Source organism: Acanthisitta chloris, unplaced genomic scaffold (genome assembly GCF_000695815.1).
Source record: "Acanthisitta chloris isolate BGI_N310 unplaced genomic scaffold, ASM69581v1 scaffold4019, whole genome shotgun sequence".
Classification (NCBI taxonomy): domain Eukaryota; kingdom Metazoa; phylum Chordata; class Aves; order Passeriformes; family Acanthisittidae; genus Acanthisitta; species Acanthisitta chloris.
Genome location: NW_008692946.1, coordinates 19001 through 46875, shown reverse-complemented (window position 1 = coordinate 46875; position 27875 = coordinate 19001). Strand labels below are relative to the sequence as shown.

At 38.2% G+C, this 27875-nt stretch overlaps 1 pseudogene; it reads right to left on the bottom strand.

Moving 5' to 3' along the window:
* Nucleotides 1-9844: 9844 nt before the first annotated feature.
* Nucleotides 9845-11271, bottom strand: LOC103809984 (annotated as a pseudogene).
* Between the last annotated feature and the right edge of the window lie 16604 nt (nt 11272-27875).

The following is a 27875-nucleotide window of genomic DNA, read 5'->3' as shown; positions in this document are numbered from 1 at the left end:
TGCAACAGAGCAACCTGGACAGCCTGCCTTGACATGGAGAGGGCATGAAATGCCTGTAGGAACATTCTCAGGAATGAGCACCTGAAATATCTGTCCTTTGAATTGTTCCATGCAGTTTTATTTCTCATATGTGGAAAGCAAGAAAGTGGAGAAGCTGTCAGGTCAAAATACTCTCATCTGCATTACTCTGAAGGAAAGCGTGAACTCATCAGAGCCCAGCACTGGCAGTGGCTTCTGGCCTGTATCTGTCCAGACTTTGGGACAAGCAGGATGAAAGGAAATGGGAGTGGTGAGGGTAGTGCACTGCTTCTGTAGCTGTACTTCCATTTCCCACGTTTGATGTGCTCTTCTCAGAGCAGCACAAACCCTCCTCTGTCTCTAGATGTGCTCAGACTGCTCCTAAAATGTATTAAAATCAAATTAATTAAAAATTACTAGTTGTAGGGATGTGTATGGAAACTGGCATGTGATGACATATCCCTCTCTCTATACAACTGATGCTTTTTAACCGACTTTGTTTGGATGTGGTCATAGCAAGGTGTGAGTATTTTAGATCAGTGACATAGATTGCTTTCTACACATTAAGAATGATTGTTTGTATACAGAATACTGTGGTACTGAAGACACGAGGCATAAGAGATGGATTGTAAGAGGTGGATTAGAACAGAGAATGTGTTGCAGGGTGGTTGCACACCGGGTGATGTCCTTGAAGCTGCATCATGGCACAAGAAGACCCAGTGCATGATTGTCTGACCCAATCACAGACAGAAGGCAAACCCCACGTTTAACCTCTGTGTTCAGAGGCCTCTTCTTCTTTAAATACTGAATGCTTTCCCTCTTTGTTGCTTCCCTAAAATTATTTATTTTTTAACCTTTCTGAATTATGGATAGTTTTTGTAGGCCTCTAAATTCAAATCTAAAGTAGCATTTTAGACTGCAAACACCTGCAGACTATTTATTTACTCATTTTGTTTGGACTTGATTCATTGCCCAATTACTAGGCTGTCACAGTCATCCTGAGTTTGCTGTTCAGAGTAGGCAGAATATTTCTTAAGGATTGTGACTAAAACAAGAGAAAAACAAACTTTGGTACCTCAGGGTTTTGCCTGATGTTGGGTATATATGAAATAGAATAAAGACCCTTCTTTAAAGTTTGCTTCTTTTTACAGAAAATACTTTGATTGTATGCCTTGTAACTACAACCACTGCTTTCAATCTCAATTTCTGACAAGCGCTGGAGCATGCTGAACTAGACACCTGAGTTGCAATTTTCACTTTAACAAGGAAAATGGATTTTCTGATTATTGTTCTACTTGGCAATACCTTTTCTAGCAATTTGTCCTCTAATCCTTCATAGAGTTGTTTCAGTTGATCTATTTATAGTTTATTTGAAAGAATTGTCAATTTTTAAGTATACAATTTACAATAATTTCCAAGATATTTCAGGGAAAAAATGGTGATACAGGCAGACCATGAGTTTGAACTGCCAGGTTTAGATGTGAAATTTCTCAAAACTGAAAAATGTTGAGTAAAAAATTTCATGCTTCCCTAGTCAGGATTCAGCCAGGGTGTGCATCCTTCCAAGCTGACAACTCAGACCAGGATTGCTTCAATGCCCTGCACAGCAAGAAAGGAGACCACCTGAAAGGCTCCCTTGTCTCCTTTCACGTGTAGTCGGTATCTCTACCATGACCAACTTTAGAAAACCCTAGTCTGTTTAAAACAATAAAAAAAAAAAGATACTTGGTGAAATATTTATGAGCAAAAGGATAAAAGGGGAAGATTAGGGAGTGCCAGATATATACAGACATGTCAAAAAGAAAGAAATGGTAGTTAGTGCTAAGCTTGTTACTGTGGTGTGTCTGGTTTGCTGCAGCAGTTCAGCCTCTCCATTCTAGTATTTTGGCTGGAAGCCTGCTCTGAAAAAAGCCTTGTAATAAATCCAACATTAAGAGGGTGGTGCTGCACTGTACCTCTCCAGAAAAACATGTGTGATTTTCTCTTCAAAGTTATGACTTGAGAACTATGCAGAGTACTTCCATGTGCATGAGCGGATGAAGCAATGCAATTATTTTAGCTCCTTGCTCTCAGCTGCTATCTGTGTTTGAATTTTTGTGGATTAACTCCTTTGGAGCATCATTGGCTAATAAGCTCTGGCAGTAACATGAAAAGATGGGTGCACATCTGGCTGTCTTTCATGCTGTTAGTACTATATACTCAAAAAGTCAATATAATATCCAGCTACATATACAGGAATAAATATTTACTTTTCTCAAAGAGAAGCACCTATTTATTTTAGTCTATAATATCAAGACATATTCTGCCTGTTTCTAAATTACCTTCAGAAACAGGGTTTAATCTTAAATCACAGCAATCTTAATCTTATATCACAACAAGGCAATGTCATGTATCAGATATGACATCAATGGTCTTGTTCTTGATAGTGTCAGGATACTGCCTTCAATGCAAAAGTATTTTTTCCTACCTGGTGAACTGAAAGGTAACAGGACAGTGGTGCTGGGGGAATCCTTCAAAGTCCAGAATAAATGTGACTCCTGCCAGTGAGCACCAGAGGACAGTGAGCACTAGTACTCTTTGCTGGATAAAAAACTGACCGGATGGCTGGGTCCAAAGAGTGGGGATGAATAGTTACATCCAGCTGGTGGCCAGTCACAAGTGGTATTCCCCAGGGCTCAGTGCTGGGGCCAGCCCTGTTTAATATCTTTTCTGATGACCTGCATGAGTGGATCAAGTGCATACTCAGTAACTTTGCAGATGACATCAAGCTGGACAGAAATACTGATCTGATGGAGGGTAGGATTGATGGGCTGAGGCCAATGGTATTGGTATTTAAAATATGTCTAGATGTGGCACTTAGGGACATGGCTTAGTGATGCACTTGTCAGTATTAGGTTTATGGTTGGACTCTCTGGTCTTAAAGGTCTTTTCCAACTTCAACGATTCTATGATTCTATGAATGGATGAATTTTGATAAAGATGTCAAAATGCATTCCAGAGTCACCTTTTTTTGGTACAACCTTGAGAAAAACATGGAAAGAATGTGATATAAAAAAGAAAAATCAAGTAGCAGGAAGACTACAAATTATATTTAGCAAGTACAAGATTATAGAAAATCAAAAAGTTCAGTTAAAGGTGAGATGCATAGTTTCTGTTTAAAGAAGCTATATAGTAGCATAGCACTGTCCCTTTCCATTTTGCCAGGACCAGGTAGACCTAGTGAAGAAAAGGATTCCTGTGATTAAGATGCCTGGATAACATGCCCTCCCTAGTTTTTGTTAACAGCACAAATGCTTTCTGAATAAGAAAGATGTATGGAAGTTTATATTGTAGTCGTCTTGCTTTGCACTTCTAGAATATATGTATCCTTTATAATGATTAATGGCACAAGCTTCAGAACATGCTTAAGGAGGAAATGAGGTGTGTATCTATGAATCTGACTGGAATACTTGTAGCAGATTGTTTTGAAAAGTCAGTATTTTTCTATAGAAATGCATTCTTTATGAAAAGTTCATCAGGCGAGATTAGCATGGGGTGTTTCAAGGACAGAGAGATGACTCCTTCCAAAGAGATTCTCCCCACAAATTGCACAGCCACATCTGGGTCTGGTCACTGTACTGTATTCCTGACCTGAATGAGATGCTTTGGACTCTCATATCACAGGACAATATGTTCACCACAAGGTTTTTAGAACACAGCGGTCTCTCAGACTTTCTCTTTCTTTAGTTATTCCTATTCCTTGGAAGAGAGACTTGGCAGAACAAGAGTCTAAGATTGAGAGGCACCTCTGGAGATCATTCATACAAATCCCTTGGTTCAAAGTAGGGTCAGCTAGGGCAGGTTGCTCCGGGCTGCGCCCAGTTGGATTTTGGATATCTCCAAGGGTGGAGACTCCACAACCTCCTTGCCTGGAGAGGGCGGCATCAATCATCCTTATGTTTAAGTGAAATTTTTTGCATTTTCATTTGTGCCTTTTATTCTTTCACTGGGCACCACTGAGAAGAGTTGGACTCCATCTTCTTTATTCCCTTCTATCAAGTGTTTTGCTCATTTATAAGATCCCCCTGAGCCTTTCCTTCTCTGAGATGAAGAGTCAGCATTCCCAGCCTTTCCTCATATGATAGGCTCCAAACCCTTAATTGTCTTTGCTGGTAAATAAAGAAGCAAAGTGGTCATCATGGCAAAAGTCATAAAGCAGAAAGGTAACTCTGACAGCAGCATTTTGTATGGATTTGGGAAAGCTAGCTTAGTACTGGGAAACAAGGCTAACACTTGGAAGACAGCAGTTGAGACATGCAATGAGTAGTGACTGGGAAAATCTCAACAGACTGTCTTTGGAGTTATTTCAAAGGAAAACTAGCAACCTCCAAAAACAATGTGAGAGATGTTGGAGGAAATGAAGACCAAAAATCATCTAGAAGAAAACCCAGGTGTTTTCTTATTTTGCTGCCTGCATTGTTACAGCAAAAAGGTTGGCATTAATACTGTGAGAAAAGTATTTTTTAGGATTTTGCTTGGAATTGGCCTTATAACCTCAACATCAATAGTTAAGGGAAGGTTCTTAACAGACTGGATGTTTTAGGGTTTTTTTTACTTTCAAACTCATGGTAATATTTTACACTGAAATTTTTTAAGTCAATTATATTGGGTCATAACTTACACAAAATTGGTTGTGGTTGCTACTTCCAAAGAATGACTAAGTCATTCAAACACAGTGCAAACAGAGGTGCACAAGTGAAATGGATTTTGAAATAGAAATACACCGCTAAATGAATAGCTCTGCACCTAACTACTCTAAATCATTGCCATTCCATGGCAGTCAGTGTATTTACATAGAGTTATTATGGTGGAGGATTTGTCCTGTGTTTGAGTCATAAAATTTAATGTAGGGCCAAAATCTTCTTCTAGGCTCAGTGGGGCTTATAGACATCCATCCTGTGCTGGTAGCTGTCCAGCTATGCCAAGTTATCCCAGAGTCCTGAGAGTATATCTCCTGGGAACTAGCTGGTATACGAAGGCACAGCTGTGAATGGCCTTTTCAGGTTGTAATTTATTAATTGGATGACTGCTGTTTAGGAAGACTTGGACTGGTTTCCCTCCTCCCCTTTCCCTTCACACCATCTCTTGGGTGTACAACCCTCTAAGACCACAGTTAATGAATGTTAGAAGGTCTCTGTATGAAAAACACATGCATGTACCTCTGAACATAGTTAATAAGTTCTGGTAACACACTAGGAAATTTTGGACCATTCCTAAATTTTGTAAAACAAATCATGCTGAGTGAAAAAAAATAAATTCTTCCAGTGTGCAGTTTCTTTTCCAGATTGCATATATTATTGTTCATAGCTTACTCTGGCATCAGCTTTGTGAAAAATAATCATGAAGAAGGAGGGAAGGGAATCTCTTATGTCTTCCTCTGTGTGATGACAAGAAAAATTTCATCTGTAAGTTTCACAATGTCCTCATTCATGTACAATTTCTGTTGGATTTAATCTGCTGTCGCCATTGACTTTTATGAGAAATTTTCCGTGAGCCAAGAACTTCTAGGATTAGACAGTAGAGATATTTGATTTTGGCTTTGAAGACAAGAGAGAATTTTTCAGGGTATGACTGACTGTCTAGATTTATGTTACTAACAGATAATTTAGTTTATAAAATATGTTTATGGAAGAACAACATTACTGATGTAATCCATTGTGAATTAGACTTTTCAAATTACTAAGTAAGCAAATAAACACAGTGTAAGTATGAAAATCAGCTAATATATTTTGTGCATTGATTTTGACAATTACAGACCTGTTTTAATTTTTTATAATACTTCATGTATTAATAAATGATCTGTGGTGTATTTTATAAATAAAATGAAATCTCAGTATTATGTCAGCTCACCACAGACTCCTGTATTAAATCTTTGTTGAAAGGTGGGGAAAGACATTCAATGTTTATACAGATTATTCAGTATAGCCACTGTATTCCACAGTATTAATTTGCCTCCTCTCAGTCTGAATTGATTTTTTGCGCATTCTGAAGTATTTGGAGGTGCCACAGCAGTTCTCTTGCCTGCATATTAAATTGTAACTTCATTTCCTCTTGAACTGGCAACACAAGCATTTTTTTTTTTTATTCTCTAGTGTTTGACCCTTCATAGAGATATTTAATTTAAGAGTTCTTTTGGCATAATTGCAATTGCTAGGGAGCAGTAAGGGAAGGTTGCTTCACAAAGGAGGATGAAGTCATATCAAAGAATAACACAGATGCAGAATATCTCACTGAGAAGGTACAATCCCAAAGCATTGGAACAAGTTGGTGGCAGTGACAGGTCCTTGGACAGTCAGCAATTATCAGTCAAGATGACATGATGAACCTGGGATGAGGTTCACCCAGGAAGTGCAGTAAATAGTACCAGGAGGTAGAGCTAGATACAGGTCTTAGATTGGCACTCCTGTGGTGTAACACAGACAGGGACCAGCTGCCTAGAGCTGAGCTGAAATTGGACTCCTGGACCAAGAGGCAGCAGATATGTGTGTAGTCGTCCCAGGGTAGACTGGTCTGGGCCATTAAGGCCTATCTGTGCATACAAAGCCCTGACACAAATATTTGGACAGAGTTATTTCATAGAGCAGTGAGTTTTTGCTCTAGTCTGGTGTCAGTCTTCCAGATGAAGCTTTGTGCAGGAGAAATGTCAAAATTGTGCTTCCTCCTCTTGCCTGCACCAAGTAATTTTTTTCAGATCTTTCTGATCAGATCTTTTTGGTTAGAAGTGTGTCAGCTGACCACAGGCAGGTCTTCATAATGTGTCCCTGTGCAAGTCTTCACATTTCAGCCTTTTCCAGGTTTGTGCCATCACTGTTTAAAAGCAGGACTGTGAGTATACACATTCTGAACAGGACCTCAGTGTCCAGAGAAAAAGGATTAGGTTGTTGATGGATATCTCTTCATCTTAAAGCTTTGGCACTTGGATAATATCTCCATATTCTGCTCTATTAAAACAGAAAAATGCCAGGAGGTAGATAGTTGCCATTTGTGCTTCTGCAGCTGGGTTGCACAGATTGCCTATGACCAGTGCTGAAGATTTGAGTCTTCATCAGTGTTTGTTTAGCAGTGCTGGCAACCAGGAAGACATTTCCCTTAACAGTCCATAGATATGCATGCCAAGTGCCTTTTGGAAGTCAATGCAACAGGTACATTTGTCCTGCTATATTTGTGTGCAGACAGTGCCAGGCCGAAGCTTTGTCATTCTGCTCCCCATGTACCTGCTGTTTGCATGCTGCAATTCACACTGTTGTGTCCCTTGACCATTATCCCCAGCCTTGACTACAAACAGGCAAAGGTTTAATTAGTCTAACAGCCACTGGTAGATTTTTTAAATTAGGTTCCCTACCTCTGATTAATGTAAGTTCAACTTCTCCAGTCTTTCAACTGTGTTCTTTATTTCCTTTTCCTCCTTAAATATATTTTCTTCAGTTTTGGGCCAACACTATCTAAAGATGATGATTCTTAGAAATATATTTCGCACACTTCATTGATTACTGAGTAGTAGATGTTAATTTTAGAAATATAATGTAGCCTCAATGTTAATGGAGTATCAAAATACTGTACACTTAGTGCTAGATTTGCCCTTCAGAGGAGCAACTATATCTTGGTAGTGCACATAGATTGATTTCACAGGTTGCATATGTAGCTAGTCTAGGTATGCAGTATCCATTGTTGGCTAATCTAAGAAATCAATTTCATACTGCACCACCTGTCCAGCAATTCTGATAAAAATGAACAACTAAGGGATCTTGGGCAGTTCTGTACATTTTTTGTTCCTATTTACCAGGGCAATTTTGTTTTCTTATCATTCAGTTACTATGGTCTGTTTCTCCAGCCCTCTATGAATTCTTAGTGCTTCTGTATTTTGAAATCTTTTGTTTATAAACAATTTTTCCCCACAACTGTTTACATTACTCCTGTTTATCCAACATAGTATAGATTTCTAGTCTCTATGGTCAAAATCTAAAAGCACTTAGTGCTTTTAGCTAGTTCACTTATTCAGAAGTGTTTTAAATTATGAGATATCATCTTGCATGCTTCATATCACAAGGGACAGAGAATGCTTGTCCTCTAGTCACTGGAACCTGTGTATACTGGACATAGTGCCAAGTTCTTGAAGTCCTGAATCAGGATGCAAGCACAGTGATCTTTTCTTTGTACGTTATCTTGTGTGCTAACAAATGTTCGAAAACTGAGCTTGGTAGGATTTCCTTAACTTTAGGAGCTTATTAAACTGCCTAAATTTCACTGCGTTTCCATTCTCATGGTCATTGGGATACCAAAGAGGAAAACCTATGCTTTCCAGATGGATAAAGATAACAATGCTGCAATAAAAACATGTTTCCTTTTCTTTTCCTGCCTTACAGAAAACTAATGAGAATTAAAAGTGAAGTCAATTGCTTTTACGGACAAAAATTCATGTCTCCAGGGAAGATCATATGAAAATAGCACATGGAAAAAAGAGCTTTAAGAAGTATAATGTTCTCCTTTGTGACAGTATACTGCTTGTTTGTTTGTTTGTTTGTGTTTTGTTTGTTTGTTTGTTTTCCAGAGATGTAGCAGAAGAGGGAGTTTGCCCTATCTTTTGTGACAATATCTTCAGTACTATCTAGAGGAGGATGAAGATATTTGCCATTACTTACCTATTTTTGATACCTAATTGGTCTGAACGTCTGTAAGAACTTTGCCTTAAATCTTTCTAAACAGGGAGCGCTTGAACTCATTGCTTTTCCCTCCTTTCCTCCTGATTGCCTTTCCCACCCTGAGAAAAGACACTTTCCATAAGGTATGATCTGTCTTAGTGAAAGGTGACCAAAAAAAATTGAGAACAAGTTATTGGAAAGAATATTTCATTATGATTCCAAAGAATTTTTATTCTGATCATATCAATACTTGATCCTTTCCCAGTACATAGATAAAGACAAGATGATATCTTGAGGAGTTTTTTCCTAAATCTACTCTCCTAAGAGCCTATAAAATATGGCTAGATGGAAATGTTCAGATGAAAATAGAGTCAACAACCATTTCACGAGCTTTAAATATTTTGTAGGATAATTTGGATAATTCCTCTCCCCACTGTAATTTTAAAAGGAATTGGCTTAAGATGAAACATTTTAGTTCCTTGACATAATTTAATTTTAATTTTTTGTTTGTTTGTTTTGAGTTATTTCACCATCATCTCTAAGAATCTCTTTGAGGGAAAAATTGCCTGTAATCTTGGTACTGAAGCAGAGGGGATTTTCCCTTTCTTTCATCACCTTCCAAACTGAATTCATAGATTCACAGAATCAGTTAGGTTGGAAGGGACCACAATGGGTCATCTGGTCTGACCTACCTACTCCAGCAGGGTCATCCTAGAGCTCAGCATTTCTTCCAGATGGTTCTTGAATACTTCCAGTGAGGGAAAATCCATGACCTCACCAGGCAATCTGTTCCAGTGCTCAATGACCAGCACAGTAAAGAAGTTTTTCCTCGTATTCAGGTGGAACTTCCTGTGCATCAGTTTTTGACCGTTACCTCTTGTTTTATTGGTTTCCACAAGTGAGAAGAGTCTGGATCCATCATCTTGGCACCTCCCATTCATGTACTTGTATACATTAATGAGGCTCCCTCTCAGTCATCTCTACTTGAGACTGAACAGGTCCAACACCCTCAGCCTTTCCTCATAAGTGAGGTGTTCCAGTCCCTTAACCATCTCTGTTGCCTTCCACTGGACCTGCTCCAGGAGCTCCACGTCCCTCTTGTACTGAGGAGCCCAGAACTGAACAGAATACTCCAGATGTGGCCTCACAAGGGCTGAGTAGAGAGGCAGGGTCACCTCCCTTGACCTGCTGGCAATGCTCTTCTTAATGCATCCCAGGATTGCCCAGGGATGTGGTGGCTGCCCTGACCCTGGTGGTGTTCAAGACCAGTCTGGATGAGGCCTTGTGCAACTTGATCTACTGAGGAGGTGTCCCTGTCCATGGCAAGGAGGGTTGGGACTAGATGATCTGTAAGGTCCATTCCAACCCTTAAATTCTACGATTCTATGATTCCATTGGCCTTCTTAGCCACAAGGACACACTGTTGACTCATGGGCAGCCTGTTTTCCACCAGAACACCCAGGTCCTTCTCCACAGAGCTGCTCTCCAGCAGATCAGTGCCCAACCTGTACTGATGCTCAGGGTTATTCTTTTCCAGGTACAAGACCCTGCACTTGCCCTTATTGAATTTCAGTTAGTTCTGCTTTGCCCATCTCTCCAACCTGTTGAGGTCCCTCTGAAGGGCAGCATAGCCCTCTGTCCCCTCATCCAAGTCATTGATGGATAAGATGAACAAATCTGGGCCTGGTATGGAACCCTGGGGGACACCACTAGTGACAGGCCTCCAACTAGACTCTGTGCCACTGATCACAACTCTCTGGAATCTGCTGCTCAGCCAGTTCTCAATCCATACTTCTTCATCCAACCCACAGTTCTTAAGTTTCCCAATGAGGATGTTGTAGGACACAGTGTCGAAAGCCTTGCTAAAGTCAAGGCAGACAATGTCCGCTGCTCTCCCTTCATCCATCCAGACAGTTGTTTCATCATAGAAGGCAATCAGCTTGTTCAAACATGACTTACCTTTAGTGAACCCATACTGACTACTCCTGATCACCTTCTTGTTGTCCATGTGGGCACAGATGGCCTCCAGAATGAGGTGTTCCATTACCTTTCCAGGGACTGAGGTGAGGCTCATTGGCTGGTAGTTCCCTGGATTCCCCTTGCCCTTTTTGAAGACTGGGGTGACATTTGACATCTTTCAGTTTTCAGGCACCTTTCTTGATCTCCATGACTTTTCACAGATGATTGTGAGCAGCCTGGCTACAATGTCTGCCAGCTCTCTCAGCACTCGTGAGTCCACACAAGTCCATTAGGGCCCGTGGACTTGTGGATATCCAGCTTAATTAGGTGTTCTCTGATCCAAGGGAAGGTCTTTTTCCCCACCTTCATTCAGCCTGGTCTCTTGGGTCAGAAATCCCTGCAGGCTGATCTTATTCTTGAAGACTGATGCAAGGAAACCATTCAATAACTCTGCCTTCTCTGCATCCTCTGTTATCAGGGTCCCCTCTCTGTTAACTAGTGGGCCCACATTATCCTTTGTTTTCATTTTGGTATTTAAGGATTTTAAAAAGCCCTTTTTGTTATCCTTAATATCCTTGGCCTGATTCAATTCTAGGTTAACTTTGTCCTTTCTCATCTCATATCTACCTGCTCTGGCCACCTCTCTATATTCGCTCCAAGTTGCCTGACCCTGCTTCCACCTCCTATGCATTTCTTGCTTATGTTTCAGTCACAACTGTTGTTTGTCTTTGAGGGGCAAGCTAGACAACATGAAGCAAATGTGACCCTTACTCAGTAAGATTCAGACTAGCTATGGGTGAGTATCTAGCTTACACAAGGTAACTCAGGCCGCCCAAGGTAGGCAGGGAATCATAGAATCATAGAATGGTTTTGGCTGGAAGAGGCCATCAAAGGTCATCTAGTTCCAACCCCCCTGCAATGAGCAGAGATGCCTTCCATTAGACCAGGTTGATCAGAGCCCTGTCCAGCCATTCCACAGATGGGGCATCTCTGGGCAACCTGTTTCATTGCTTCACCACCCTCATCATTAAAACTTTCTTCCTTTTACCTACTCTGAATTTACTTTCCTTTAGTTTAAAACCATTAGCCCTTGTCCTGTCACAACAGGCCCTATTAAAAATTTGTCCCTATCTTTCTTGTAAACCCCATTCAAGTACTGAAAGGCTGCATTTAAGGGCTCTCTGGACTCTTCTTTTCAGCAGGCTGGACAACCCCAACGCTTTCAACTTTTCTTAATAGGAGAGGTGCTCCCTCTCTCTGACCACTTTTGTGGCCCTCCTTTGGAGATGTTACAACAGATTCATGCCTTTCCTGTACTGGGGGTCCCAGAGCTGGATGCAGTACTTCAGGTGGGGTCTCATCAGAGCAGAGTAGAGGGGCACAGTTCCTTCCCTTGACCTTCAGGCATAATAAGTAACGAGCGAGTTTTATGTTCCTCACAAAGAGCAGCCTTGTACTGAGCATAAGGGATGCAAGTCACTTAAGTGTGTCTCTGGAGGTCAGACATCAGACTCAGGGCTGCTCATTAGCTACTGCCACTTCCTTGGGATGCCAAACCCTGAAGAGCTGTGTCAACTTCTTGCAAAGAGGCCTCTTGACTGTGGAATTTAGCTACTCTCTTCAGATAGTCAGCCACAGAAAGCCGCAGCTAAAAATTGCCTTTCTGAGGTCTGATTAAAATCCTGAAATAAATCTATCACCACTGTTATGAAGTAAAAAGTGAGGGTTTTTATTTATTTATTGACTTTAAGTCTAGTTGGTGTCTACAGTGTCTCTACAAAATCAGGACACAACAAACAGGATTCGGTTTGCGATAAAGGCCTTCAAATTTAAATGCCTTCCTGGATGTACCCATGTGTTCTATGGTGTCTAGGCTGCCCTAACTAAAAGAAGGTCTAGTCATAAGTGGGGAAGCCTGGAAACAGAGATTTGTCATGTCCTACACCTGTGGCTGTGCACGTCAATCATCCTTGGGCTCAGGGAATTTTAAATTTCAGCCTTACTTCTGAGATTCACAGTGTCTAACTCAGAAAGAAATAGAAAAATTCACTGTATACTTATGCTATTAAACTCCTCAGATATTAACATTATCTGTGACCCCTGCCCATAGAAATAGCATTATTGTTAAAGTGAAAGAGCACCAGATGTATGACTGGTCCACTACAAGAAATTTTTATACTAAATTAGAAATTACTGTACAGTTTCGTGTAGAAAATGCCATTCCCTAATAATGATGTTTTACTGATAGAAAGTCACATGAAAGCATCTTCTTTCACTTAGAGAACAGGTCCTTTGGGTCTACCAGATAATACAAACTAAATATTCTATATTTTAATTAATATATGTGAAATTTATTAGAAATGTAAACAAATAAACCACACTATTTGAAAATCAAATACTACTAACACAAATCTGCTCCTTTTGGAATGCTGCTCAACTTTTGGGGGTTTTGGCACATTTTATACAGAGACCTTAAATATCTGTGGAATATGATACTCATCATAATCACTATCATAAAATGTTGAATAATGTGTTCATTGTTTCTTTCAGTCAGCCATTGATATATCTTGTTACCAAGGTGGGTTGATATTAATAAAATACAACACTTACTACTGAGGTACACAGAGTTCTGCGCAGCTGTGCTTACATAGCTTAAGCAATAAAAAAAAGTCATTCACTGGATCACCTAAATATAATTGTATATAATTATGGCACATGACATTATCAGTTGCAACAAGGGTAAACATTTTCTGCAACAACCTTAATCTAGTTAAAATAGATTTGCATACTTTTAAAATCTGCAACTGCTTTGGCATATTAGTTGGCTGCCACAACATGAACTTTATTTTCTATTAGAGAGAACCAACACTCTCTTCCATGATTTAAATTAGTTACTCAGGAAGAATTACTTGCATTTCCCTTCCATTCATTTTCTCTCTAGGCTGCGCATTCATATTGATGTGGTCTTTGAGATGGTAAAATGAAACAGAGAATATATTTTCCTTCATGGAAAAAAAACCCCTGGAAAATATGTTTGCTGTTTCTGCTAAAGTTGCTCCAAGGTAAATAATGTTAGGTTTTGATCATTGTAAATAAATGCATATTGTTTTCATTGACACTTGGAAGTTTTTCTGATGAAGGATTATTTTTGAAGAAAGGATAAGCCTCCTGGAAGAATTTAATTTTTAAATTAGTGTTAGCCTAGGGAAAAGTTTACAGAAATTAACAGGACTCCTAAAACTATCATTCTCTTTGAGACAAATTAGAGATATTTCTTTTTGTTTGTTCTCATCTGGTAATGACCATGCAGAAAATGATGAAGCAAACCAGAAATTCCTTTCCATGTGAATTCTGACTTTCATCTGCAAAACATTCTAAGCTCCTGCAGTACAATTCAAAGAACATTCTGGAGTTATTTGAGAAAGCCATAAAATATCATGATGACTTTGCTTCACTCAACATAGAGAATTTTGTTATGAGTTTAGGCTAAAACTTCTTTTGAAGAACTTCAAAACATCAAAAGAATTCTAGGAATAAAAATATGTCTGGGGTTCCATTTAGTTTGTTCTTATTCCTGTAGAGACAAACAGATATGGAGCAGAGACTTGTCATATAAAAGTTTTCTGTCAACAGCATAGTTATTTGATATACTCTGTAATTGCTGAGATGATCTGTTATGCTTGCATGCACCCATTGGAATGGATATTTGTTTCTTCTAAAAAATGCACGTTTGTAACTGGGGGATGTACTCAAGAACTTTCAGGATTTTCGTTTCTTTTGACAGGTCTGGGGTCTATGACTTCAGCTATAACTTGTTGCATTTGCTAGCAGCCACTAAGGTACCATTAGTCAGTTTCACTTTTAGTCACGTTTTTGGAGCTGACCTGTACTTTTCCATTAAGAGCTAATTTTAATCAAATTTGCTTTTTGTTTTGCAGAAACATATCCAATATTACTTAGCTCGACTGCACTTTAATTCCATTGTCACATTTCCAATTTTTATATTAGCTCCTCCATACAGATGCAGACAATAAAATATCAAGAAAACCCCAACTGTACTCCAGAGTGTAGTTTTATTTAATATCTTTTTATTTGCAGTAAAATACACAATATTTAGGAAATTCAAATGACTGGTTAACCTGTACTGAGTTTTCATGATTTCAAAGGCTGTCTGGGAGATAACTGTGTATTTGCCTGAGAATAAAATGTTTTGGAAGGACTTAATATTTTTGTATGGGTGCACAAAAGCACAAAGACATTCCTTTGAAAAGAATCAGAAAGCAGGTAACGTTCTTCTGAAAAGCTTGCACATGTACTTCCAAAGTTGGAAAATACTAGAATGCTCAGTAAAGAATTTTTATCATCTAGTATATCTTTAGATATTCAGTATGCCTTTGGTCATAGCTTTAGTCATGCTGGCAGACTCCTTGCATGTGACAGTGAGAAAGAGATTTGGCACCTGGAATGTCAGTAGTTAAGTGAAGCACCATGTGTAGCTCAAACACTAATGCTAACTGCTTAATGTTAACTGACTTTTAAAACACTGTCTGACCTGGAATATATCTGTTTCTTTTTTTTTTTTCCCCATTAATGTCATAATGGAGGTCTTAATAGACTTTCGTTAGAGCTACCCTGACATCTCAGTTGTGTCATCATACAGGCCAGGCTTGGGCTGATGTCATATTGTAACAGTATATTCTCATGTTAGTTTAGCATGAGATCATACTTTAAGCATAAAATGGAGTGTAAACAAAATAATATAACCCATTAGTATATACCAGTAGGCAAGTATCATGTTATAAATCATAAGTAAATACATTTAAAATATTTTATCAACCTGTCTTTCTTAAAAATCAGTCAGAACACTTACGAAATTTGATTCATGGAAACCCAGAATCACAGAATGGTTTGAGTTAGAAGAGACCTTAAAGCTCATCTAGTTCCAACTCCCCCTCTATGGGCAGGGATGTCACCCACTAGATCAGGTTGCTCATGGCCCCATCCAACCTGGTCTTGAACACTTGCAGGTGTGAAGTAGGCATATTCATTAGTAGAAACACTGTAATTTAAAAACCAATATGCATTCTTGACAATTTTGCCAAAACATTATTTTTAGGCTCGATGAGATATTAGAAAGAGGTACGAATAATGTATTTCCTAAGCATTGCTGCCACAGAGAAGAAAATCACTAAAATGCCCACAGATCCTTCAGTAGTCACTTTAAAAAATGTTTTTATCGGGTAGAGGGTCATGCCTGGGGCACATGCTGAAATAATGTGCATAATGCAGAGGGGATAATTTATAATATTTCCAATTCTATTTTAAAATGTCTTTTTTCTTTGTTTGTTTGTGTGTTTGGTCGGTTGGTTTTAATCCCAGAATCCTCTTTTATTCAGTGTCTTAAGGCTTTGCTCTGACATGTTGCAAAAGTGAAAAAGTAGGCCAGGACTCAAATGTTGGATCCAAACATATGGAAATTTTGGATTCAGAACTACTGCATAGTTAGAAATAGGTCCTTCTTTCCCTCACATATTGAAGTGAAACAGCTGTGAAGAAACACTGAGCTTTGATGGATAAGATAGAGATGTCTGTGATTTAATTGAATTGGAATCTGTATCTAGTCTGCATTTAGATTCTAATATTGATCCAATGTCAATACACATCCACATTTAACCATTTTTTTGAATTCTTGAGTTAATGTCACTGCAGAATGTTGCCTTTTCCAATTGAAACTTACTAACTTAGCATGCAATGATACTTAACAGTATGACAGATACTTGATAGTGATTTCTAGTTAAAGATGTAAAGCAAAAGTAGCACTGAAGTTTCATTTTGAAAACTGAGGTATTTCGAGTAATTTCTGTGTTGATGTTTTTTTGACATTACTGTAAGAATTTATGATTGTTACCATATAAAAGCAGTTAGTCAAGCTGCTAGTACTTCATGTGTTATCATTAATATTTTCTTGGCATAAATTAACTCTTTAGTGTATACATTTTCATCTTATATGAAGGATTTGTGATGTGATTGCAAAAAATTCTGATAGTTTCAGTAAGAGTTTTATGGACTGTACGCATAGCATAAAGCTCTCTTGCTCTAGTAATTAAAGCTTATTTAGCTGTCTTGTTTTATTATTTAAAGTTTTGACATTTTGAACTTTTACCACAATAATTTAAGTTTAATAATTTTTTTTCTTAAATATTTTAAGTTGGCAGATAATATCGTATTTCCAAAATAATTTTCAGTGTAAGATTGAGCAAATAGACTGTAAGCAATATGATGATGCCATACCAGAAATAAACTAAGGAAACTGGAGTTTGAGATGAAGATCTCTTTTAGGGTGTAAGTTTGAAGCAGAGATAGATATGGATTCTCATGACATGTGACTACCATATTGTTGTTCATGAGCACTGCATTTGTTTAGCTTCTTAGATTATAATGGCAAAAAGTTTCTCTATAATGTGAATAATTCCCTCTCAGAAGTCTAGAGATGTATTTGTCCTTTTATCAAGAGATGCAAAAAAATACATTTATTAAAGTATCTGCAAAACATAAGAAAATTGTCATTGTAATTTTTATTTGTTTTTATGTATTCTTTTTCTGATGTGAATAGCCTATTCAACTGAGTGAGGTTTACCTTTCTGCCTTGCTGTTCTGTTTCAGATGCTGACATTCAATCAACACATGAAATTTATTTCCTTTCCAAGTCAGAGACATGTGAAATATAAATCAAATTCTTCAGAAGTGTCATGCTGAGTAAATATACACAAAACACTCTTGAAGAAACTATCATCACTCCTTTAGGAGTTTCACCACTAAGAGAAGGTAGGTATTTGAAAAGTGTGCACTTGGTCATACTATCTCTTCATACTCCTTGGAATTAAATTCTACTCTTTTGATATTTTAATATATTGAGTCTTTTTCAAAATAATGCAAACCTTGAGAAAGGGGGTTCTCTTTTTGCAGGAGATAGTTCTGTTTGTCAGAGTACCCATCAACCAGTAAAAAGAAAGAAAAACATAAAATAATTATTTTTATGAAGTATGCAAGAACATACACATTTCTTAATGAATATTGGTGAAAATGTCATTTAAATGATACTCTAATTTTTGATCTCCTAAGCAATTTATAGTGAAATATATTTACAATTTATGAAGTGAATACGACATTGTCTAAGAGTAATTTCCAGGCTGACATTGGTCAAAAACTTGAAGGAGTTGGGCTGGGGTTTTTTTTACCCATTTTCACTTGTATAAATTGTAAAAGTAATGGAGTGATGTCAGGCCAGAGATGTAAGAAAAGTTCTGTGGTCATTACATCCATTAAAATAATAAGTTCATAGAAATGGTGGCTGACGTTCTAGCCACAAGCTCACAGCTTATACAGGAGCAGTAGTAGAGACTAAGTCTATGTAGACTGTACCAGGTAACAACACACCTGAAAATATTTGGAAACATGAACTTAACCATCAGTAGTAATTTAGTGCTGTTTTGGTTGTTTTGGGTTTTTGTGAGAGAATAAAAAAGATCTTCAGTATTTTGCTGCCCTTCAGTGAAAACTCGAGGGTTTTTTAGGATCCTGGGAATTAAGACAACATGCATTTCCTAGCTGGATAGAAATTAACCCAACATAGATGGCTTCAGTCTTTCACTAACATAAAATACTGCAAAAGAGACACAAAAAGCAAATAAACAAAATTTAGTGTGGTCCTTGGGGCAAAATTTGATTCATAGCTATGAGAATATGAAAAATACCTTTGTTTTTCCATGCTATTCCTTGGTTTATTGCACCATTTGGCTCTACTAGCTGGTCTCAAAGTTCCTAATATATGGGAATTGCTTTCTGTTTAGTCACTGCTATACCATAGCTGGCAAAAGAGAACTCAACTGCAACAGAGAGTTGCAATCACCTTAACACTGATCCATTGTTCAAACTATAATGTGTTATTATTGCCAGACTGTGTTAGAAAACTACATCTATATTTTATTAGCACAATTGCATATGTTGTGTCATCTGTGGAATATGAATCACAGAATTTAGATGGGGTGTGTTGACAGGCCATTCCACAAACAGTGAAGAGCTGCTTCACACACAATTTCAAATGAATCTTTAATTTGGTTGTTAATTTGTTGACAAATATTATATACCTGGCAAGAACTTGTAGGCACTTGCAGAATCAAAATGCATCTATGTTCCTCCCTGCAACAGTATCCCTAGCTTCTTAGTTGCTGTTTCTGAATGGTTTGGGTTATGGTTTTGCTGTATTTCTCACTATGACATCGTATCTTTTGGGATACATGACGTAATGAGAGTCATCTGCTTGTTAAAATCCATAATTTAATAATAAGATGATAATTTTACCTAGCCTTTAACCTACAGAGCTGACTTCTCATACACTAGCTCACTTTATGTAACTCATTGCCAAAGAACTTGACATCTAGTCTTCTCAAAGCACATCCTGGACTTGAAGTGCTATGGTGTGCTGGCATATGTAGGAAAGAAAGGAACTAAGATTTTGTTTGCAAAATATCTGTCTGCTACTGGTGATCATTCATTTGTTATTAGTACAGGATTGATCCACAGATGTAAACCTAAAATCATTTTCCTCTCATTAGATTACAGTATTTATGAAATTTATGAAATGTGCTGAGATACAGTAGGCATAGCTGGTAGCAAAAAGTCATTAACTTGCTGGAAATATTTCAGCAGAGAGCCATCAGAATGGCTGGGGCTGGAGCAGTTGATGTAGGAAATGCTGCCGAGAGAACTACTTTTTCTGTCTGAGAAAGGGAAGGCTAAGGGAGGATCTTGTTGCTGCCTTCAGTTACCTAATGTCTGGTTATAAGGAAGTTGAGGCCATGCTCTTTTTGGAAGTGTACAGTGAAAGGACAAGAGGCAATGAACAAAAGCTGCAATAACAGAAATTCCAAATAGATATTAGGATTTTTTATTTTTTTTTTAAATATATAATGAGAGTCATCAAACACTGAAACAGACTGCACAGACTGAGCAATTTTCATCCTCGGAGATGGTAAAAACTTGACTGTAGACAGCCCTGGGAAAGCTGGTTTAAATTTGAGTCTGGTCTTGCTTTGGGCTGTGGGCTGTATCAGAGGTCCCTCCTCACTTATATTATCCTGTGATCCTATGAAAATCAATATATGGATATCAAGCAAGATGGAAAGCTGATTTTGAGTAAAATGATATTATTTTTTTCACTGCTGTGCTTACAATAGAATGGACAAAGTGGAGGTCATTGGTTAGACTTGCCATGTAAATTTTCAAGACTGTGGGCTGGTATCCAAACTGAAAGGAAAAAATTATTCAGCAACGAGTCTAAATCTTTGGCAACAGCTCTATAATCCATTTGTTGGCTGTTTATTTTTCTGTAGATGTAGATTAGTTTGCCTGAGCCAAAGATCTTAGAAATTAATGTGTAAATATGTGTTTTAACCTGTTTGCCAGTAAAAGAAACAAAGTAAAATGAAATCGATGCATCAAGGAGAGATTCATTGATGTGAGTCGCCTCATCTTCAAAACAGCCAGGAAAGAGCAGAAATACCCCTAATGTGTTTTCATAGAGCAAAAGTGGTATAAATTGTGGGCTGTTTCTCTCTATTAGATCTGATTTTTCTGTGATTTTATTTTCAGATATTTTACTCCACAAGGTTTCTTTTGAACATAAAATATATTAGATGAATCTGAAATATGACACACAGAACAGCACAGTCTACTTTCCTGTATGCTTTTACTAGTTTTCACCTACTTCCCTTTTCTGCTTCTGTGTGTAGAACCTTAACAGTAGGAAAATGTTTTCCCACGAAAATACTTGATGTGGATGAAGAAAGAAAACATAAGCCTCACCAACTGAACATGAATTAATGGTATCTCTACATCTTAAATGTTTTTTTCAAGTACTCTAGAGAATTAAGCCTGTCAGATACAGACATGCATGGAAGCAGCTTGGCAAGATGATTGTGGAGTGATACTAACAGCTGCAGAGTTCAGAAGTGCAAACAGCTTTGGAATGGTGTAGTAGACACCTGGCTCTGTCTGAAGTCAGTGGGTCAAGGTCTCTCCTCTTTTACGTTGATCTTTTGTCCAAGTGTTTGGAATGGAAGTGACGTGCATACGTGAATCATTTCTCCATTTTTTTGAAAGAACAACAGATCATCACGTCCCTGTGCATGCAATTACCAAATACCACACATGAAGAACTGGGCAATTAGTCAGCATGAGATTGTTTTTCTCAGTGTAAAATATGCTGGATCTTATGCTGTATTTATCTTTCTGGATATACGAGGTTTCACAATACAAAGGAAGACAGAAGAGGAAATTCACATGTGCCTATTCAGACACATACTAAGGTTAACACTGAACCAGAGAGGGAGGGAATTTGAAGCTGAAGCATAGGCACAGCTGTGAAAATGCATCCTGAGAACATGGCTGTAGAGATGTTCTGGGCTCCTGGATCAGGGGAGACATGACAGGAGCTTCCTAGAGGGATCTGGGGCTTCTGAGGTGGGAACACTGGAACAAACTAGTCCTCCCTGCCACTATTACATGCATTTCAATAGGATGGAAGATCCAGATTCCTTGTGTCTTGATAGCTCCCACAACAAAGGCTCCTGAGATCTCTGTGGAATTCTCCTCCTCTCATCCTGGGGAGGGGCTGATCTGGTGAAGGGATATGGACACTGACAGTCCTCCTTCAGCTGATGTATGGTAGAATAATACATCAAGTCATTTGGAGAAAGGGTGTGTCAAAGGCACTCAGTAAAAGTAGCTTTTGCTTGGACACTGTCAAAACACAGACCTTCTGTGACCTTGATCGTTTTTTCTGCAGTATAAACTGCATCTGTAGCCGTCAGAAAAATCCCTGGAAATACTTCCAGCACTGGATGGAAAAGCTCAAGATTAAAGAACCTTTCACATCTGTTCTCTGTCACCAGCTTAAATTTAACCTATGACAGTAATGAGTGAAAGTCCACGTGCTGTTTGGCCTGGTAAAGACTTTGTAGTCATTTGTGTATATCACAAACGGCGTTAATTGGCAGCTGTGTCAACAGCCTCTTTGAAGGAATTGGGAGTTCATTAAGCACATGGACAGAGTCGGTCTTTCCCTGGTTAAAAAATACCCCTTTCATACGAGGCACTTAAAAGACAGAGTAGCATAGGGAAATAGCGTGGGGAAATGTGCCAAGATATTGCCTGGTTTCTAGCCATGGCAGTAGTTGCATTGCTAAGGAATCACTCTCATTTGGCTGCAGTCACGCAGCTCTCCTGCCTCCAATGCACAGACGGGTGACAAGAGCTGTACTCCCTCAGCCAGGGCAGACACCTGCCAACTGAGCTCTGCTTTCACCTAGCTCCAGGCAAAAGCAGAAATTCCTGCCTGAAACCAAAAGAGAAAAAATCTCTAAATCCTTTAAAGCTGTTACTGTAAGGCATTTTCTCTTTCACTGTCCTTGTTTCTGCCACATTTCTATAGTTGCAAACTTAATTTGTGAAAACAGCTTAAGCCCTTGGAAAAGCTCTCACATGCTACATTTGAATTAATTTCATTGAACAGTTCTGTATTTAAAGTTTCATTCTGTCTTCTATATTTGAGGCACTCACCCATGGGCTCTTCATTAAATGATTGCACATAAACATGCACTAATGAGAGGCACCGCTTTATGTCTGTTTCCCCTGTCTAGATCCTTTACTTCACAATTGCATTTTTTCAGTTATTCAGTGTAAAAGTACCTACACTACCTATGTAGAGTTTGTTTTCCAGAACTGGAGCTTACTGAAAAGTGTGTTTATTGAAAGTTTTGGTGTACTGAATCTAATGGTCTAGTAACGACAGTAGGGTTGGACTCGATGATCTTTGAGGTCTCTTCCAACCTGGTTGAATCTATGAGTCTATGATTATGTCAGCCCTGTTTCCCATTGCTCCTCACTGAATACTATATAGACTTACTCTAGAAAATCAGTCAGTCCCATGAGTGATACCCCTAAAAGATATCTTATGTAGATTTTTTAAAAAAAGATTGCTGATTCCACCTGTGTTTGTGAATCATCACATTCCTAACTTGTTTGTGGAATGCTATAATCATAGGTTTTGCTAAGGGAAAGGGAAGACAATAGCTGTACTGAAAGAGACAATGGACAACTGTTAGTATAATAGCAGGCGGGATCTGCATAAATTGAGGAATTTTTCTAACTCATTCCACCGCATTTCTATGGGTTCTCAAGAAAATTGCTTTCATTTCTATGCCTACATGCTGGCCCATATATTTCTATTGTGGTTTAACCCCATCTGGAACCTAAGCTTCACATAGAGGCTCACTTGCTCTCCCCTGGTGGGATGGGGTGGGAATCATAAGGGTCAAAGTGAGAAAACTCATGGGTAAACTCATAAAGAGAGTTTAACAGGTAAAACAAAAGCTGTGCATGCAAGCAAAGCAACGTGAGGAATTCATTCACCACTTCCCATGGGCAGGCAGGTGTTCAGCCATCCACAGAAAACAGGGTCCATTGTTCCTTACAGTGACTTGGGAAGACAAACACCACCACTCCAAACATCTCTCCTCTCCTTCTTCTTCCTCCAGCTAGATATACTGAGCATGACACCACATGGTATGGAATGTCCCTTGGGTCAGTTGGAGTCAGCTGTCCTGGCTGTGTCCCCTCCCAACGAATTGAGCACCCCCAGCCTCCTTGCTGGTGGGGGTGGTGTGAAAGGCAGAAAATGCCTCCACTCTGTGGAAACGGTAACTAAAACATTCCTGTGTTAAGAATATTGTTTCCAACACAAATACAAAACATGGCTCCATACCAGCTACTATGAAGAAAATTAACTCTACGTCAGCCAAATCCAGCACAATCTCTTTGCTGCACCCCCTCTGACACTCCCATAAGCAGAAATGCACTACTGTGAGCCATATGAGATAAATGGGATTGCTGCCTGATGGGGAGCTGGTGGTACTGAAAAACAGGTCACAGACAGAAGAAGCATCCTAAAATCAGCACAATTACCTGCAGATACAGGGAAGGAGATGAAGGTCAAAGACAGAGAACTTGGTTTTTTATTTAGCATGGATAACTCATCTTGCATAGTGGTTTCTCTTTTATTTTATGCTTTTTATCTCCAAATGAATAATACCTATTATTGTGCTAGTACTGTATGCCTGATGTTTTTAAAAAAACTCCTACCTTCCAGTGGATGGTGGATGTAGTATTAACAACTGACTTGATAATCTGTATCAGATTCAGCCCTGGTCATGGGGGTTGGACTAAATGATCTCCAAAAGTTCTTTTCAACACAAATGATTCTCTGATCTATAGACAGTAAGAGAGTTGCCATTGTGAGAAATAAAGATCCATAAATTATTTGTCCCAGCTGTGAAGCATTTTGTAGATAAGTGAAAATGTGTCTTTGTTCCCTCATAAAACTATATTACTGTATAAATAAAAGCAGGAGAGAAAGCTATCAAACCACTGTTTTAGTGTGGGATCACTTTAGCAGTTTGATTTTCTGTACATTATAGCTACAACTATATTTCAATAAAAGTATAGTTTGATTCATTTGCTTAAACCACAAGAATAATTCTTTTAATCTTCTCCATTAAATACAAAACTGTGACACTGTGTAGTTCTCTATCTGCTGGATTTTTCTTTTTTCTTTTAAGTGGAAAATTCCACTGTAAAAATCAGCCAAATTTAGTATTAACATTTTCCTTAAGCTTATATGTTATTTTTATTTTTATTTTCTGTAAGTAAACACTATTCTTGGGACTAACAGTCCAAGGACCACAAACTGGACAGGATATCACTGGCCACTGTTTCTCAGCAACTGATCCAAAATTTGAGTTCTTGGAGGAAAACAAGTAACTGTAATGAGAATTCACTGTTATCTACTAAGAACAAAACATCTTAGTTTCCTGAAATCTTGAACATGGGAACAAGCTAGGGCTGAAAAATTCCAAAAGGTTACACAGTGGCCACTGATAGTAGTTTATGATTTTTTCTTTATTTTTCCAACTCAAACTAAAATTTCAGCCAAGAACTTTAAAAGTGATACATGCATCTTAATTTCCCAGTGTTCAGCTTCTTCTGTCTTGAAGAATCTTGGTTTTAGAAGTGAAATAGCACATTTTCTAATGATTTAAATCCTTATGCCTAAATAGTGATAAATGACACAAATTAGGACATTCAGAGTCACTAGCAATTTCAGAAAGTCCTGAGAATAAAGTATTGCTTTCTAATAAAATTTTTCCCATGACCTACTAAAGCAATTGTGCAGTTACTACCTCCTTATCTATATTGGTTTTAGGAAATTCAATGCCCAGAGGAGATAACGTATTGGATTAATTATATGTGAAACATATAGAGGGATTTTGTTTCATACTGGAACTATAATGCCTTCCTATGATTATTAATACATAAATGCTCCTTAAAAAGTCCCCCAAATGATAAAACAGGGCTTACATTTTCTTTCACGTCTCATGCCAAAGCCTGTAGAACCAGGAAGAATGGGGATACCACTTTCTTGATTGCCTTAGAGACTTAGTGGCCTGCACTTCTTTAATTTTCAGCAGAACTTAAACTTCTAAATTATATGATGTTTGTGGTCTTTTACATTGTGTCATTGTCAGAATCTGTGGACACGTGTGGTTAGTTTCATGAAGTTCATTTGTTAGCCAGTATGAAGTGCAATACAATGAGGTTATGTCAGCTAAATAAAAATGGCAAAATTTTATTCAAGTATTTTTTAATAAAAATCTGTCAGACTATTCCCTCTCTGGAGTTCATTCATGTAAAGAAAACAGCTAATATTTTAGACCCATACCTAATAGGGAAAAAAAAATAATTTCTAAATCTGGAATAAGATAAATGCGGATACAATCCTTTGGGGCTTTGTTCCTGTTTCCTGTATAAAAGCTGTAATTTCTGTAGTATCCTTCCACTTCTTATGGCTTATGTCTAGACATAAATTGACCATAAACCAATATTAATATTGTATATTACCCTGTTTAAGGGTTTTTGTTTGGCATCAGGAAAGAACTTTGAACACTTTAATGGTACTTTCTGTAGCACAGTAGTCGTGAATGAGTTTATTTTAATGTAGGAATAAATTGGTTACTGAAGGTATTTTTATTATGCATCTCCTTGTAATTTCTGCCAAATAAACAAAATATTCCTTACATAATTGGCCTATTAGTCTGTCACGTTCTAACTACTTTTTCTATGCTGAATTAAAAGGCCCATAAATCCTAAATTCTTTATTAGCTTGCTGACTTTGCAGAGTTTGATGGTAAATAAACTGGCATGGCATTAAAGCCCCTTATTGAAGGAAGACAATATGTCTTTTTGTATTGACTTCTGCACGATTCAATTTTCACTAAGCATCACCATGACCTTTATAACAGCACAGTGAACTTTAAAAGCCAGTTTGCATGTGGTGGTTAACTTTCCCTTGTATAAAGTGGTTTTACAAATTATGACCTAGCCTTTCCAGACTTGATAAATGTGCAGCTGATAGTCCAATAATGAAAATAAAAGGTCTTCAAAAATGCTCAGAGCTATAATTAAGCATTCTGAGAAGAGGTAGATTTATGGGATTAATTAGATATAAATGATTTTCCAGTTTCCTCTGCAAATTATTTCAGATTTTTTAAATGAATGATTCTTCTGCTTAGATAAAAAAAAAAGCCTTTTAGCCTTTAAGTATAACTTTGAAGTAGTAACTAAATTAACTTTGAATTGGCAAGTAAACAAACATAAGCTATCTATTACTATCACCCTAAATATTTCTTTTGAATCTTACATTGAACTTTCTGCGGTATCTGTGCTCATCTTCTGCTTCTTTGTCATGCAAATGGTAATGATGTATCAGAATGCTGCACTGCTGCAGGAACTAAGTTTACTCCTGCAGATGCTGAGTGTCAGAACTGATATTTATACAAAAAGGTAAATCAATATTGATTGGATCTGAATTTGGGATGTAGATGTTCAAAGACATGAGGTGCAAATTTCTTTCCTGTAGTCTTCACATCTCCCCAGGAACTATTGTGTAGCATAGTCAGAAAAGTGGTATCACTATCAATGCACTAGCTAGATGGTGGCTCACAATCATGTGAAAGGGCAAATCATGCCTGACAAATTTCATAACATTTTATGACACGGCTACAGCATTGGTGGAGAGCGGCAGAGCAACTGACATTGTCTACTTGGAATTATGCAAAGCACTGACACCATCCCACATGCCATCCTTGTCTCTACACTAGGAAAACATGGATTTGGTGGATAGACCACTCAGTGGATAAAAAAACCTGGCTGGATGGCCATAAGCAAAGAGTTGTGGTTAACAACTCACTGTCCACATGGAGACCAGTGATGAGTGGTGTCCCTCATGGATCGGTGCTACTATTCAACATCTTTGTCAGTGACATGGACAGTGGAATAGAGTTCAGCCTAGAGAAGAGAAGGATGCATGGAGACCTCATAGCAACTTTCCAGTGTTTGAAGGGGCCTACAGGAAAGCTGGAGGATTCTTAATTAGGAGCTGTAGTGATAGGACAAGGAGTAATGGGTATAAATTTAAAGAGGGGAAATTTAGATTAGATAGTAGGAAGAAATCTTTTACTGTAAGGGTGGAAAGACACAGGAACAGGTTGCCCAGGGAGGCTGTGGATGCCCCAGCCCTGGTGGTGTCCAAGGCCAGGTCGGATTGGTCTAGTGGGAGGTGACCCTGCCCACAGCAAGGAGGGTTAGATGATCTCTAAGGTCCATTCCAACACCTTATCATACTATGAAACTATGTGCAGACCATTTCCACTTCAATTTCACTCTTAAAAATGCTCTTCTGGAAGTCCCAATTTGAATAAAAAATGCCTACTAAATGCATTTTCAGCTTTTGCCTTTTTTTTTTTTTCAAACACAGGATGTTTTGGTTTGATTTTAAGTTTAGGTTTTGTTTTATTTAAGTTACTACTAAGACAAATGACTAAACTGTGTTGGAACAGAAAATCTACAAATGGGAGCCAAACTTCATGAGAGAATGCTTCCTTCTCACATGCTTTGTAAATCCAAACATACATGCAAAATACATGGAGATATTATTTCTGGCTATGTAAGGCAGATAGTGCAGGACAGATGTGTAAGCAGAAGAAATTTCTATCTGTGCTGCAAATTCTCTTTGATGTAAGTCTCACATAGTTTGTCAAGGTTTAC